Source organism: Schistocerca serialis, chromosome 9 (assembly GCF_023864345.2).
Source record: "Schistocerca serialis cubense isolate TAMUIC-IGC-003099 chromosome 9, iqSchSeri2.2, whole genome shotgun sequence".
NCBI classification, from domain to species: Eukaryota; Metazoa; Arthropoda; class Insecta; order Orthoptera; family Acrididae; genus Schistocerca; species Schistocerca serialis.
In genome coordinates this window covers 224,405,680-224,421,119 of record NC_064646.1, presented here as the reverse complement: position 1 = coordinate 224,421,119, position 15,440 = coordinate 224,405,680, and positions in this window count along the sequence as shown.

Sequence of the window (15,440 nt, the reverse complement as noted above, 5' to 3'; positions counted from 1 at the left end):
AGATGAAGGGAAGAGTGAGCCATATACTACACTTCACTGATGTTCTATGTTGGGATTGTTCAAGTGCAGTAACTTAACATTGACATAATTGAACACAATTATTAATGTGTGGCAAGTAAATCATTAGCACATTAACTAATTATAGTGTCCTTTCAAGTAGATAGTCACATGGAAATGAAAATGAAGTGCACAGTTAGTATAATTTGGAAATAACACAGTCCACAGTCTGATGCTATTGTCACAGTAAGCATTATTGGAGATTAACACAGTTCATGAATCTAGTTACAAGTTTAAAGTCAATCACTGTGAAAACAGTCACTGTATAAACTCTCAGTCATAGAATTTTAATAAAACTTGGCACCTTTTTTGCCCGTACTTTGTGCTAACATGCCTGCATACCTTGTGCAGTAATGTCAGGTACAGATCTTGCTCATATCATAACCTCCTGCAGGCTGACTGAACTGGCTCCCAGCAGCTTCTGTTTTATAAGATCACAATAATTAGCAATAGATTCAGCTATTGTTGTTTGCTGTCTGTTTACATATTATTTATGAATAGCAGAACAAGATTTGTTTGAATGAGGACATTTATCTAAAACAATAATTGCTATTGAAATATGTCACCTTGTTTGCCAAAATATGGGATGCTACTTCAGTTACAAAGTTTTAGATAAGAATGCTAATTACTCCAAAACCAAATGAGTGTAAAAGATGACAATAAATAACCAGCACTAGCTGTCTAGGTGCTTCACTTATTTTTATGTGCTTTCAATCTGTTCCATCTAAAAGTTAGTAATTGGGTATGTGTTTATGTATGAACATTGATAATGGAGTTTGAAATTACTCGCATTTGTATTTATTTACTTACTCATAGTCAAGTTTCTTTGTATGGATATCATCACACACACACACACACACACAAACACACACACACACACACACACACACACACACACATACACATCGTTTACAACAGAGAAACATAAAATAATGGAAAAACAGGGTACACGTAAGAAATTCATAATACAAATATAACATACACAATTTATCACTGCATTACATAAGGTAAAAGAATGTGTTTCAAATAAGAGAAATGAATCATAAGACTCCTCTGATAATACACCTTGATTTTACATTGCATGGAGTAAATTACAGATTACAATGTATGTGACAAACATACTATATCCTCTTCGTCTGGTTTGCTGTTGGTCAGTTTGTTTATTTATAAGTAATAATTTTTTGGAGTAAAAACTATTTTTAGTAAATATTCTTTAATATATGTTTTAAATTTATAGAGTTTCTGTGTGTTCTTAATCTCTTTTGGCAGTTTTTGGTAAAACAAAGTATGTTTGGGTCTTTGCTCCATTCATTCTATCCAGGAACACGCAATCATTGTACATGGTTTGATGACCATGTACAGAGCTGTCTATTGCATATAGTTCTACATTTTTTGCATAAAAACTGCAGCCTGGAATACGTACTCACTTAGAACTGTCAGAATACCCCATTTTTTGAACAGCTCAATGCAGTGGGCCCTTTTCTGATTCTTGATCACTATCCTGATGGCTCATTCTTGTAGTCTGAACACATTTTGCACATTCTCAGCATTTGCACCCGGCAATATTATGCCGTAACTGACATTACAATGTGTGTGCATCATACATTGCTTTTAGGCTATTACACACTGTGGTAGCTGTGCTAATCCTTTTTCCAAGTACCCTAATATGTTCATCTCATTTTAATTGTGAAGTTCGTGTTATTAGTCTTTGTTACATTAAGAGTTACTTGATTGTTAACTGACAAGCTTTTACTTCTAACATTTCTGATGCTCTGTCTGTAATTATTATATTGCTGTCATCAGCAAATAACACAGTATCTCCTTGTGTGACCCACACTGGGAAGTCATTAATGTAAATAAGAAACAGTATTGGCCCTAACACACTCCCTTGAGTGACTCCAATGTTCAGATTTTCTGGATCTGAAAGATGTTTCCCCATGTAGTTAGAACCATTTCAAATTTGGGATATGTCTAACTTCTGCACTATATCTGCTAGATAAGGCCTTAATCATTTATTTACCACACCCCTTATTCCTAGTGATCCAAGTTTACTTAAAAGTATTTCGTGATCAACTGTGTTAAATGTTCACTTAGGAAAATGCCTATTACTTGTTCTCCTTTATCTAGGGCTTATAAAATCGATTTTGTAAATTTTATTATAGCAGCTTCTGTTGTCTTCCCTGACCCAAAGCCAAATTGTCCTTTGCACAGATGTTAGCATTTATACAAATAATCAATAAGTCTGTTTTTCATAGCAGTTTCTATTATTTTTGAAAAGGAAGACAGTAATGAAACTGGTCTTTAACTCTCTGTATCTCCTGTATCACCTTTTTTATGTGTGGGAAGGACTTTTGCCTGATTTAGGTAATCAGGAAAGCAACCTGATGAGAATAACTCATTTATAATGTCTCTTAGGGATATTTTTATGCTGCTGATGCAGTCTTTTAGTAGACACATTGGAACTTCATCTACACCTGCGGCCTTTTTTCTCTTAAATGTATGGGTGCCCTTCTTCCCCTATGCAGCTGGAAATCACAGTGCATTCTCACATTCTTAGGATAAATTCAGAGGTTGAAAGATCTCCCCACTATGTCTTTGACCAACCCTACCTCCAGCACAGTCATCGATTTAATTTGCAGCTGACCAGAAGTAGACAATTGCATTCTGCATCTTGTGAAGGAACAGAACAAGCTGAGTCCATAACAGTTAGTCAGTGAAGACTGTTCCTCACTAGTCTTACTCATGGCACCAATGCAAGTACACAAGATCTCTCCATATGCATACATGTCAAGTATGTTAGCACCCATTATCAGTATGTAGTAGATATGACAGCTGATTTCCTCCCCAGTGGTGGGTAGCAGCAGCATTCTGTAAGGTAACTGTATGTTGTATTTCTGGAAAACTTTTCTTGCAATTTGGTTACTATATTGTGAAAGCAGTTATTTACAATGTTGGCCAGATCCTTAGGGTTACCTCATAGACTACCTTTATTTCATATTTTTGTGTTCATCTGCTTTAGCTTTTTGTTACCAGTTTTTTGTTTTACTATTTTCCAAATGGCTCTGCTTTTATTGTTTGAGTTCTGTATGGCCTTATCATTTGGATTCTTTTTGCTTCCTGCAGCATTGTTCTTTATGTCCTTTTGTATCTGAGAAAGAACTGTAAGAAAGCTGGGTCACTATTATTTTCTTTAACAGAACTGATATATTTGAGAATTTTGGAGGCTTTTAGGTAAACTAATTACACCAGTGGCTCCTAATTAACCAAATGAATGTATTGGATGATAAAATCGAGTTGGATAAGCCTTGAGTTAATATCTGAGATTTTTTGGTACTGTGCACATGCCATAAAATATCTCTATTGAAGATACTAGTCACTGATAAACCAAAATGTGGCTTTAAATTTCAGGTCATGGATACCAGTTTCTCTGATCATCAAGAAGTTAAATTGTTTTTAAAGAAATCTCACAAGAAATTTAACAGTGACAAATATGTAGAGAAATAATTAAGTTATGAAGAAGCATTAGAGATGACATAAAGGTTTTGATTTGGTACCACACCCAAAAGACTTTTATGTTGACTGACTCTGGCTGCAGAAGCCTACACAATTACATAAGCATTATATTCTTTAATCTCATGTTAAAAAAATGTAAACTGTGACAAGGAAAGCAAGAATTCTGTAGATGTAAAAATGCAACACATTTTCATTTAATTATAAATACTATTATGAGATTTAATTCCCTCTACTCAGACTTAAAAGTAACAAAATATAAAATGTATGCACAACAAAGAGAACCAAACAACTCATCACAAAGTCCAGGAACAATAAAATGAAATCAATGCGAAAAGTTTAAATAATCTCACAGGCAAACATAAAAAAGGAAGAAATAAATTAATTATGAAACACAAAAATGGAATTATTGATGATCCCCTTCTAATAGCTAATATATTTAATGATCACTGTATTGATGTAGCTCAAAACCTGATCACATAAATGTAGAAATAGCAATAAGTGGAAGAACAAAGTTCTTACAACGAGTAACACTCTAAGAAGTACAAAAGGCTATCAGCAAAAAAGAGAGTGAAATGGCCTGTGGATTTGATGGTATATCAGACAAAACCATTAAATATAGTGCCAATAATATTGCCTCTCAACTTTTTGACATAATCACTGACCCCTTTGAAACAGGGGTGTTTCCAATTAGGCTTGAGCTACCAATGTAACACCAGTTACAAGCACAGTGACAAGTTTGACATTAGGAACTTCAGATTACTATCACCATTATCTGCATTGTCAAAAATAGTTGAAAGGTAATGTACTGGTATGATAGATTACTAGACTTTATAAATGATAACAAAATTCGATCAATGAACATAATAGATTCAGCTCGTTACAAATTTTCTAAAACTTATTTTCAAAGCTATAAATGGTAATGAATTAAATTCTAGTGTGTTTTTTGACCTTCCAAAAACTTTTGATCTTGTAAATCATCATCATAATGCTATAGTGGCATGCATAATGAAACAGCACACAGTACAATTGCCTCAACAGCTGGACTAGAGAGGTCGTCTCACAACCTGGACATACAGTGCAGCAAGTGCTGTGCCATTCCACAACAGCCCAATAAGAGCCCCACACACTGGACCCTTAGCATCACTTATGTTCACTTGCTTATTGTATGCTCACCTACAAGAATGTATATTTATCTGTTTTATAGTTATGAGACCTTGTACTGTTCTGCACTTCAGTCAGTGTTACTGTACACTGAAGTGCAAAAAAACTGGTATAGGTATGTGTATTCAAATACAAAGATATGTAAACAGGCAGAACATGGCACTGCAATTGGCAACACCTATATAAGACAAGTGTCTGGTGAAGTTGGTAAATTGGTTACTGATGCCACAATGGTAGGTTATCAAGATTTAAATGAGTTTGAATGTGGTGTTACAGTCAGTGCACGAGCGATGGGACACAGCATTTCTGAGACAGCAATGAAGTGGGGATTTTCCTGTATGACCATTTTACGAATGTACCATGAATATCAGGAATCTGGTGAAACATCAAATCTCTGACATTGTTGTGGCAGGAAAAAGATCCTGGAAGAATGAGACCAATGATGACTGAAGAGAATCGTTCATTGTGACAGAAGTGCAACAACCCTTCCGCATATTGCTCCAGATTTCAGTGCTGGAGCACCAACAAGTGTCAGTGCGTGAACCATTCAATGAAACATCATCAACATGGGCTTTCGGAGTCAAAGACCCACTTGTGTACTCTTGATGACTGCATGACACAAAGCTTTATGCCTCACCTGGGCCCATTAACACCAACATTTGACTCTTGATGACTGGAGACATGTTGCCTGGTTGGACAAGTCTTGTTGCAAATTGTATCTAGCAGATGGATGTGTATGGGTATGGAGACAACCTCATGAATCCATGGACCCTGCATGTCAGCAGGGGACTGTTCAAGCTGGTGGAGGCTCTGTAATGGTGTGGGGCATGAGCAGCTGGAGTGATATGGGGCTCCTGATATGTTTAGATATGACTCTGACAGGTGGCACATACGTAAGCATCCTATATGATTACCTGCATCCATTCATGCCCTTTGTGCATTCTGATGGACTTTGGCAATTCCATCAGGACAATGGGATACCCCCCACACATCCAGAATTGCTTCAGAGTGGCTCCAGGAACACTCTTCTGAGTTTCAATACTTCCGCTGGCCACCAAATTCCCCATAAATAAACATAATTTAAGATATCTGGCATGCCTTGCAACGTGCTGTTCAGAAGAGATCTCCACCCCCTTTTACTTTTACGGATTTACGGACAGCCCTGAGGATTCATAGTGTCAATTTTCCTCCAGCATTACTTCAGACAGTATTTGAGTTCATGCCATGTCATGTTGCAGCAATTCTGTGTGCTCGTGGGGAACTTACATGACAATAGGCAGGTTGGAATGAGATATCCCCCTCTAGCATTACTTTTCCTCAAAAGTAGTTGTCAATGCCAGTATTATTTTTCAAATTTGGACAGGTCAGTATTATCTCAGCTGTCATCTTGGAAACTTTCATATAATTTTATACACAATATGTTATATTTCAAGCTAAAATTTATGAAAAGGAATTACCTTATTTTTGATGATACAAATGATAAGTACTGGCTCTGAATGTACTGTTAAAATTATTTTCTTTTAAAAACATTTGAAATTATGAATTATTTGGCACACTCAAAATTTGTATCATTAATTACATAATGTAGTACTGTTTACTATGTTTATTTCTGGATTCATATATGAAAAAATAATCGAAATTAACAGAAATTCATTTATCAAGAAATGGTGTAAACCCTTTGGAATATGGTTATTACTGCAGAATGAAGTAGTAGTAAGCATGCCTCTGATGTGATTGGACATATTTTTGTATTTTGGGTGAACAATGTAATTTTGGCTTTGTGAATGTAAAAATTCAAAAGACTGTATAATATACTAAAATGTGACAAAATATATTACTGTAACAACAAAACTTCTGCAACAATTATCTTCAAGTTTATTTAGATCAATTCAACCATGAGGACCTAAAATGTGAGAATTTCAGCATCAAGAATCTGACCCTAGACAAAAAGAACTGGAAGACTTTGCTTATTGTGGACAATGACTGGAATTATGAATGAGGGGGGAGATTGTAAGGTATACCAGTTTCTTTGGTTCTTCAGTGTAGATCCGTTGATGTGGAAGTAGATTAAACTTCATTGTTGTTATATCTCATATTGTGTTGCACAATCTTACAGCATACTTGGTGACAATTGTGTCATCCTACTCCACATGTTTCATTTCTTTGGTATGATATACAGCCAATATGTCAGTGAAAGAGGTTCTTCAATCTCTTGTTGAGCAACAGCATGCTCTCACCAACCAACAGCAGGCTCTCTCTGTGGCAGCAATAAATAATTTGAAAGCCTCCTTGATGTACCAGGTTCCATCACCGTTGACAGAACCCCATCATTTCCTCCATATGATGATACTATGGAAGATTGGAATGCACATGAAAAATGTCTTCAGCATCATTTTCAAGCTTTTGGAGCTGCTGACACCAATTTATGTAAGGTTTTATTTTTGTTATGAATTTCTCCTTGTGCTTATCACATTTTGTGTCAGCTATCTCCTCTTCAGGAACCTGTCAGTGTCTGTTTCAATGCAATGTGACAGTTTCTCTCCAATTATCATTACAAATGTATTCATGTTATTGCTGCTTGTGTTGAGTTCTACCAGTGTCAAAAGCAGCCGCAACAGTTGTACAGAGCTTGGGCAGCAGAGCTTCATGGGCTTAGCTATCACTGCCAGTTTGTTACTGAGATCCACTGGAACTCATATACTGATTTTATGGTCTGTTATCATGTAATATACCTGATCCCTTCTGAAGTATCTTGGGTAGCAGGAAACCAGATAGAAGTATGGTGTGAAGTAGCCACTGTTGCTTCCTTTCCTCCTCAGCCACCATAGCTCATGGGGGAAAGACAATGTAGGGGCAGTGCAACTACAGCCCCCACAGAATGGCACAGCACTGTGCTAAGCAGCAGCAGTAGTCAGCATCACAATAGGAGCCTTGTGCTCCTCTTCCATTATGCCCTTCTTGTTTTGTTTAACATAAGGGGGCTGCTTTCCCAAAGTGTTTGGTGTATTGCAACCACTATAAAGAAAGGGACATATTGCGTCCGTGTGCAACTCTCAATCTCCTCGATCAGTCATTAACATGGATGTGAACACTGTTTTTGAAGTGATGGTAGCACCAAACAAACTCTGCATTGAAGTATGTGTGGTGGACAAGATGTTAAAAATGCAAGTGGACATGAAGGCGACAGTGACTTTGTTAAATTCTCAAACCTATGTGGACAATGGATCACCAGTATTGTTCCCTGTGTCTCATCAGTTAGTCAGTTACAACAAAAAACAAGTACCCATATTGGGACAGTTTGTTTCTGCTGTAGCATACAAAGCAATTGTTTGGCCTTTCACCTTTCTAGTAGTGGATGATGCCGCCACTGAAAACTTGTATAGGTTGGAATCCTTCAAGTTTTTTGAGTTTTGCCTCTGGTATCAAATTAAGTTCCATATCAACAACTAGATGTGCTCTGCTTGGAATATTCCTCCCTGTTTTCAGAAGATTTAGAGCGTGCTACTGATTTCAAGCCTTACATCACAATGCCCTCATTTTTTTCATGCCTGCCCATTCCCAGTGGTTTTATGGAAGCAAGTCAAATTGGAACTAAAGTAATTTATGTCTTTGGGTAACATGGCTTTCCAGGGGATAGTATTTTTCCAAAATGGACTTGTCAGAAGTCTAATTTTGAATGTTTCCATCATGAAAAAAGCCACTATTAATTTATATTGTTATAAATTATAACTGGGTGTACTCCTCCTGTATCTCTCGATCTGTCACTGCAAATCGTCCTGTGCTACACGTTGTCTACTGTACTTGACAGTTAAGTCAAAATGAGCAATACTTACAATTTTTGTTTCAGATAACTTTATTTTAACTCAAGAAAGATGTACATGTTATATGCATAAACTCATCTCATACACTGACCTTCTCTGCTAACATGGTGCCCCTATATATATGATTCCAAATAATCCTCATCCTCGGTATTGTTAAAAAAAAAAAGGTCTTTAACAAAATTACAATTAAAGCTCTCATTTTAAAACCAATGACACATTTCAACAACTGCAATAGCTCTTATAGAGTAAATACAAAATTGAATTTTCAAATATATAATAACTTAACTGTGTATAAATGCTCAGATATGTGGTGTTAACAATCCTCTTACTATTTTCATTAATTAAAAAAGGTTCATGGGTTGGGGAATTTTCCTACCAATTACAGGACCTACATCCTTCAATACAAATATAATATAGTAACTGGTTTCTTTGTATCCATTCCATAAGTACATGTTCACTACACCCCTATGCCAGAAATTACTGTTTATGGTCGAAAAATACGTATTTTTTAAAACAGTGTCAATGGACTTTTACGTTTCAACTTACAACTGTCTCCGGATGATGATTCCAAATGTGTCCTTGTAGTGAATACCCTCTGTTGGTTATATTAATACTAATGCCTCCCATTCAGTGTGGCTAGTGCCCCTGCAATTTTGCAGTGATTTTTAAAACAACGCATGGCATCCAAGCCAGGGTGCTTTAACTGTCTGGATGACATTGTGGCCTCAGGTTCTTCAACAAACGTACATTCGCAGAACATTCGTGCCTTGTTCAAAGTTCTGATCATTTGAAATACAGCTTGGAAAAATCAAGGTTTTTTCAGCCACCTATCATTTATCATGGTCTTGCATGCTGGCATTAAGCCTTTACACCATCACATCAATGCCATTACACTTTACTGCAACCTACCAATGCCTAAGAGTTTCAAACCTTTCTTGGAAAGATTGCATATTATCATAAATTTCTTCCTGGTGCAGCCACTTTGGCCCAATTCTCTTATGTAAAGATGTTCCTTTTCACTGGTCACCCATCTTTTAGCATGCTTTTACACTACTAAGGTCAAAGTTACATTTTGCACCTTGCTTGGTTACCTACCACCTGGGCCAACAGTTTCTTTTGGCAATAGGTGCCTCTTAGTATTACCTTGGAGCCATTCTCATGCACAAATATGCAGATGGTTCTTGACTGCACTATTGTGCATGCTTCTGAAACTCTGAATCAGGCACAACAGTGCTCCTTGCAGATAGAAAAAGAAGCCTTGCTAGTGCGTACATGCTGCAAAAGTTTCATTATTTTCCTATACGGTTCAAAGTTTCATTTGATTACTGATGATAAGCCTCTAGTTTCTCTTTTCAGTCCTTTGGCATCTTTACTGCATGAAGTTGCCCATCACCTGCAATGCTGGGCTCTGTTTTTGTAATGCCATAACTATGAGATTCATTTCCAACCCACAGCACAACACACTAAGGCTGTTCCTATTTCTTGATTGCTGATTGGCCCTGAAGAAGAATCTGGAATTAGGATGAACTGTTGTTTTCTATTTAGACATCAAAGCCTATAACACTGTGGATGGTTTTCCCATTACCAGTTGTTGGATTTCAGCAGCTGTCACAACTGATCCTGTCTTACACCAGGTTATCCAATTTGTCCCCCAAGGCTGGCCAGATAAAACACAGAGCCAGGCATCAGATCCCTTGTGTAATTATTATGCTCTGTGCCAGTGCCTCTCAATACTTGACAGTGTGCTGCTGTTGGCCACTGAAAAGTTGGCAGTCAGAGTTCTGATGCTGTACACATTTTGGTAGGATGTCATGCACCTTCTGCCCCTGGTCCACTGAAGTGTTTCACAGACAAAATTGCTTGCCAGTCACTATGTGCTTTGGCCACATATTGACAAGGACATCACACTTGTTGTGACAGCCTGCCCACAGTGTGCCACCACTCAAGCAGCATCACAGGCCTCCGTTTCCCTGTGGCCTACCCCCCAAGTGCCCTAGGGTGCATATTCATGTCGATTTTGCAGGGCCGTTCCTTAACTCCTTGTGTCCATGGCAGCTTTGGTCACAGTCCTCTCAAAGATTTTTACTTAGAAGGATTGCTGTATACGCTTGTGACGGGCTGTGGCCCATAGTTTGTGTTTCAAGATTTTGAAGATTTTTGTACAAAGATTGGCATCCAGCATGTCACAGATCCTCCCTTTCATCTACAGTCTAATGGAGAGGCAGAGCAGTTAGTCAGCACATTCAAACCCTAGATCAAAAAATATGTCACACAGTCTTCTTCTGAGGAGGCTCTCAATAGGTTCTTGAGTTGATATAGATTCAAAACAATCAGTCACCATGGCCCAGTGGATCTGTTTCACAGTTACCAGCCCTGTGCAGTGCTCCATCTGATGCCCAGCCACCTGTCACATAGTGGTTCTATCAAGGTTCTGCTGTCTGGACCTGTGGGTCTGTCCAGCACCCTAAGTGGTTACCTGCAGTTGTCCATCATTGCCAAGGCCACTTCCTCTGCTTTGTGCACACCTCTGATGACTTGGTGTCATGACACTACAACCAGGTGACAGACTGCCCGGAGAGCCCTTCCTTGGCCACCTTCACCATCTGTGCTAGTCCCCTTGGTGCAGTCCATGCCTCCTCTGGCTCCACTGCCACTTCAGTTCTGTGTGCTGCCACTGTCTTCTCTGTTGCCTCCATCTCTGAATGCTTGCCTGGGTGTGGACTTCGGTACAGCAAAATTATCACCAGTGCCCCATTCCAGGCTTTTGCAGGGGAGTGGACATGACACCTCTCCATGCCTATATCATTTCAAACAATATTCTCCTGTGACAGCAAGACACCTCCTCCAACAGTCGTCACCTACTTTCAAAGACATGGACATCCCAACAGTGAACACTGTTCCTCATCAGGGAATGAGTGTTGTAACCCTATAGTGTGAGTTTGTATAATCAAAAGGCATGAGATACAAGTCCCTCAACAGCCAGCCTCAAGATATCACCCTGCAACAGAAAGTGCTGTGCCATTTCAACAACACCCCATTATCAGCCTGCTGCACCAGGCCCTCAGTACCAGTTATGTTTACTTGTTCATTGTATGCTCACCTGTGAGACTGTATATTGATGTGTTTGTAGTTATGAGACTTTGTATTGTTCTATATTACATTCAGTGTTATTTTTAGATGTCTTCATGTGGAAGCGGAGTAAAACTGGGTTGGTGTTACTGCTTATATTGTGTTTTGTGGCTTTACAATAATAATAATCAACTATTTTTAAAAGACATATTATGGTGTCTGTTGTTTTTCCTATGAGTAGTTTGGGTCACATTTATATGATAGGAAACAAGAGCGACAGAAAAGAAATCAGCTGCTATCAGAGCACATACAGAAGTGTATCCGTAAAAATAATTTTGTGAATTAAGCTACCATTTGCAAGAAACTGTATATGCATGTGTAAATGTATCCATAAAAAAAACTTTGTGAGCTAAGCTACAATTTGCAACAAACCACATAGTTGTATTCACCACAGTTCATTAGAGATATTTTTTTAATCGTGTAAGAACATTATTTAAACCCTGAACAATTGATACTGAGCTTAGATCCATGTGAAACTGAAGAAATGTAATTATATATTTTCACATACATGTTACATCACAACTCATTAAGAATTATGCACGCGAATAAAATTAAAACTTTGGTAAGTGATATAATGAAGTATGAATACAGAGAGAACAAGAGAAAATGTTTTTGGGTAGACATCATATTTCTTCAGTTAAGATGTTGGATGGCACAATAACTAGCAGCAAACAAAAGACTGAACAGATATTCATAGATTTCAGTATATGTGATTCAAGAGATGAATTAGAAATACACATGGTGTACGAAAAAGATGACAAAAACTTCCCAGGTAATTACAGACCCATTTCAGTAGTACCAGCCATATCCAAGACAGGAAATTATATGAATACAATATTATACAGGACGAATGGTCAGTATCCAGGATATGATAAGAATGATCATTTGAAGCAAAAGCATAGTAAACATGTGCACCAAAATGCACACCTTAAGAACCATGAGTACTTGTGAAGTAGAACGGATGTGTTTCACAGTAATGAAGATCAACGTGTGCTCACTGCTCTTAAGGTTTGCACTTTAGAGCCCATAGTGAAATTTTCACTCTACAGGAGAGTGTGCACTGATATGAAACTTCCTGGAAGATTAACAAGTGATCTGCCATACTCTAGATTGTCCAAGATACATAATAGTTATAAATATGTAGGCCTCGAACTGTTTAATATGCTCCCTAAAATTGTACAAACAGTATCTTAAAATAAATTTAAGACAACATTGGGTCAATGGCTCAAAGGTAAAGCATTTTACCCATTTGATGAATACAAAGATTGTAATATGGCAGATTTGCTGTTTTAACATAGATAAAGGTACCTCCGCCTGCAGTAGGACCTAAATTTGGAAAAACAATATCAGACATATAGGCACAGACCTATTTCGAGTGCTCTATATTTGTATCAATATCTTATCATAATGACATAATGTTATCAACATGTATATGATAATGACATAGTGTCACCAACATGAATACTCCACGCTTAATATAAATTTGTATAATGTTTTCTTTTTTATTGTGAAATTAACACTATGTTGTTGTTGTTGTTGTTGTGGTCTTCAGTCCTGAGACTGGTTTGATGCAGCTCTCCATGCTACTCCATCCTGTGCAAGCTTCTTCATGTCCCAGTACCCACTGCAATCTACATCCTTCTGAATCTGTTTAGTGTATTCATCTCTTGGTCTCCCTCTATGATTTTTACCCTCCACACTGCCCTCCAATACTAAATTGGTGATCCCTTGATGCCTCAGAACATATCCTACCAACTGATCCCTTCTTATGGTCAAGTTGTGCCACAAACTTCTCTTCTCCGCAATCCTATTCAATACCTCCTCATTAGTTATATGATCTACCCATCTAATCACTGCTTGCTCAATATACAGATTGACTAACATCAGGGATAGGCAACAACCCTGTCTCACTCCCTTCCCAACCACTGCTTCCCTTTCATGCCCCTCGACTCTTATAACTGCCATCTGGTTTCTGTACATATTAAAAATAGCCTTTTGCTCTCTGTATTTTATCCCTGCCAACTTCAGAATTTGAAAGAGAGTGTTCCAGTCAACAGTGTCAATAGCTTTCTCTAAGTCTACAAATGCTAGAAACGTAGGTTTGCCTTTCCTTAATCTAGCTTCTAAGATAAGTCATAGGGTCGGTATTGCCTCACGTGTTGCAATATTTCTACGGAATCCAAACTGATCTTCCCCAAGGTCAGCTTCTACCAGTTTTTCCATTCATCTGTAAGGAATTCACATTAGTATTTTGCATCCGTGACTTATTAAACTGAATGTTCGGCAATTTTCACATCTGTCAGCACCTGCTTTCTTTGGGATTGGAATTATTGTATTCTTCTTGAAGTCTGATGGTATTTTGCCTGTCTCACCAGATTGTAGAGTTTTGTCAGGACTGGCTCTCCCAAGGCTGTCTGTAGTTCTAATGGAATGTTGTCTACTCCCGGGGCCTTGTTTCAACTCAGGTCTTTCAGTGCTCTGTCAAACTCTTCACGCAGTATCATATCTCCCATTTCATCTTCATCTACACCCTCTTCCATTTCCATAATATTGTCCTCAAGTACATTGCCCTTGTATAGACCCTCTATATACTCCTTCCACGTTTCTGCTTTCCCTTCTTTGCTTAGAACTGGGTTTCCATTTGAGATCTTGATATTCATACAAGTGGTTCTCTTTTCTCCAAAGGTCTCTTTAATTTTCCTGTAGGCAGTATCTGTCTTACCCCACGTGAGATAAGCCTCTAAATTCTTACATTTGTCCTCTAGCCATCCCTGCTTAGCCATTTTGCACTTCCTGTTGATCTCATTTTTGAGACGTTTGTATGCCTTTTTGCCTATTTAAATTACTGCATTTTTATATTTTCTCCTTTCATCAATTAAATTCAATATTTCTTCTGTTACCCAAGGATTTCTACTAGCCCTAGTCTTTTTACCTACTAGATCCTCTGCTGTCTTCACTACTTCATCTCTCAAAGCTACCCATTCCTCTTCTACTGTATTTATTTTCCACATTCCTGTCAATTGTTCCCTTATTCTCTCCCTGAAACTCTGTACAACCTCTGGTTTAGTCAGTTTATCCAGGTCCCATCTCCTTAATTTCCCACCTTTTTGTAGTTTCTTCAGTTTTAATCTGCAGTTCATAACCAACAGATTGTGGTCAGAGTCCACATCTGCCCCTGGAAATGTCTTACAATTTAAAACCTGGTTCCTAAATCTCTGTCTTACCATTATATAATCTATCTGAAACCTGTCAGTATCTCCAGGCTTCTTCCACGTATACAACCTTCTTTTATGATTCTTGAACCAAGTGTAAGCTATGATGCGCTCTGTGCAAAATTCTATCAGGCGGGTTCCTCTTTCATTTCTTAGCCCCAATTCATATTCACCTTCTACGTTTCCTTCTCTCCCTTTTCCTACTACCGAATTCCAGTCCCCCATGACTATTAAATTTTCGTCTCCCTTCACTATCTGAATAATTTCTTTTATTTCATCACACATTTCTTCAATTTCTTCGTCATCTGCAGAGCTAGTTGGCATATAAACTTCTACTACTGTAGTAGGCGTGGGCTTCATGTTTATCTTGGCCACAATAATGCATTCACTATGCTGTTTGTAGTATCTTACCCACACTCCTAGTTTTTTATTCATTATTAAACCAACTCCTGCATTACCCCTATTTGATATTGTATTTATAACCCTGTATTCGCCTGACCAAAAGTTTTGTTCCTCCTGCCAGTGAACTTCACTAATTCCCACTATA